The sequence below is a fragment of the Penaeus chinensis genome, chromosome 29 (assembly GCF_019202785.1).
Source record: "Penaeus chinensis breed Huanghai No. 1 chromosome 29, ASM1920278v2, whole genome shotgun sequence".
Taxonomy (NCBI): Eukaryota; Metazoa; Arthropoda; class Malacostraca; order Decapoda; family Penaeidae; genus Penaeus; species Penaeus chinensis.
The window spans coordinates 18,794,714-18,797,213 of NC_061847.1; the positions used below are offsets into that span (position 1 = coordinate 18,794,714).

General features: G+C 39.6%; 1 non-coding gene across 1 annotated transcript; it reads left to right on the forward strand.

The window, feature by feature from the left end:
* Positions 1 to 1,773: 1,773 nt before the first annotated feature.
* On the forward strand, positions 1,774 to 1,846 carry Trnat-ugu. The gene has a single exon. It is a non-coding gene; the product is annotated as a tRNA-Thr (tRNA).
* The last annotated feature ends 654 nt before the right edge of the window (positions 1,847 to 2,500 follow it).

Consider the following 2,500-nt stretch of genomic DNA (forward strand, 5'->3'; position numbering starts at 1 on the left):
ATGTTAAAATTACTATGAGGAAAATGAGAACAGAGAACTACCATTTATACCATAAAATTCCTAGAACATGTTAGATATGCTAATCTTAAACAAATAGGGGATGATTATGAAAACTGGCACCGAAATATTCCAGAAATGAAAAGATATTGTTGAATCGTTCGTCGACCACAGGAAAAACTTAACCTGAAAATACCAGTGATTTGGGATTGTCGGGGAAAAAATCTAAAACAAAAGACGGCTTTTCTCTGCCCCGCTGCTCTTTTAATTACATTGACGTTCAGCTAAATATTCACCCGTTTAGTTTTTTGAGAATTGCCATCTACTAGTGTTTATGATATAATGAGCGATGACTGTTCTCAGAGTTAGGCAAAATAACGGTGCAAAATTAGTGTGCAAATACGAGTTCTTTGTAAAAAGGAGACGTTAGAGAAAATCTTTAACTGGGAATCGAAAAACAACTAACCTAGCGCCTTTGAGAAAGAGTATTATAAAGTAAGAATTAAATACAGTAAACGATAAAAATAATAGCAAAAGAGTATATAAAAAAACACACGCTAAATACATGCACGTATCTCTGTATATCAGCGTTTTACAGGAATAAACGTTATATCATGTCTCCAGGAAACGTTGATATGATGAAAAGGGAAACCACACCAGTATTTTACCATGCTGGTTACCATTATTACAAATTGCTTGATATTCAGAAGCGTGGTATTCTGTTTCCTGCTATCTTACTCCTTTCAGAAGAGAAGGGAAATTAAAAAAAATAGCATTCTACTGATGTGTCCGTATAAACACAACTGAAATCAGGATGACGGTTTCAGGTATATATTGAAAAAAAATTAAAATCCATTACCTTTCCCACTTTTTGGATGGTTAAGGCGAGTCTATACCATTATATTGCATGCCATAACCAGCCCTTTAATATGTTACTTTAAATTTATGATCTTATGGTTCAGCATGATTAAAAGGGCAAAGGGCAGCCAGTTTCCGGAAGCCTATTAGCAGACATGACTGAAAAAAGTTGATATGCGTGAAAAAAAAAAGGTAAAAAATATCTCAGTTTCACATACATCATATAGAACTTACATTTTTATAGTACGGGTTAAATACATTTGCTTTGGGATCGATGAGCAATACTCCTGTTAATGTAGACGCCATAAACGTATAGAAATGGAAGCTGAGATTGAAATACTCTTCTTGAAGGAACTTCAGGTTGATTCAGTGAGAGTTAGAGTTAGAGATGAAGATAGATGGGCAGGGAAGGAGAGAGAGAGAGAGAGAGAGAGAGAGAGAGAGAGAGAGAGAGAGAGAGAGAGAGAGAGAGAGAGAGAGAGAGAGAGAGAGAGAGATTCCTGACTGAAATATTATTACTGAACATTATATCAGCTCATATTGCATAATAATAAAGTTATCAGCCAGATATCTATCGGCAATGCCCCTTACCAGCGGTATCTTTCGCCTAAAACAAATCAGTCGTGGTCTCAACGAAAGGGTCGTAATGGCGGCTCTGAAAGACGAAGACGACGGCGGCAACGATAGAGGACAAAATGATTTCCAATAAGATTCCCATCCTCTTTCCAGAGTGGAAGCCCATTCGAGCGATCTGAGGCCGCGGATCGGACGTTCCCACCCGCGCTCTCCCGTCCAGTCCGCGCCAGCCACCCCGCTCTCTGCAGGAGTGCTTGCAGCCTCACACCCCGCGCTTCCAGCGCTTGTGTGCTTGGATCGATGTATCCAGCCCACGTCATTCGTGGCGTGGAAAGAGTAGGCGCCTCCATAGCTCAGTGGCTAGAGCACTGGTCTTGTAAACCAGGGGTCGGGAGTTCGATCCTCCCTGGGGGCTGGAAGCACTCTTATATGGGGAAATCTTGAAGTGGTCGGCAGGGGACAGAGGCCTTCACTGGAGGGCTGGGGCAAGTGGCGCCCGTCTGACTGCTGCTTCCTCTGCAAACTGCCCTCCTTGTGTCTAAATGACAAATTCCCTTTTTATGACAATGAGTAGTGCTAAGATGGGAATCTATATGCAGTGGAAGGCTGTCATATAGTTTTGTATTTTATAAAAAAAAAAAAATAATTATAATAATAATAAATAAAATGGATCGTGAACCTTGGTACAAGAATTTGAGAGCGTGCACTAGGAAAAGGTATATGATCTTTTCGATTGATTTCGAAAGGTTGTTGACGGCCACAGCACAGTCCTATCGACTTTCATTTCATATGGTAGAGTGAGTACATTCAAACCAGCAGAATAGATGTTAAATCAATGACAGTGTTGGAGGATGGTCTCAAGCCGCTTATGCAAAAGCAGACACTGACGTGAAGTTGAAATGATTTGATAGATGAACAGAAGACACTTTTTTGGCAAGTACTTGATAGCTAACTCCATGTATAAATAATAAGCTTGTGAATACAGAAGTATATACAATATCAGTAAATATTGCAACGAATGCCAGCCAAAACCAGAATTAGATATATCATTTTAACTGAAGAAAATTTT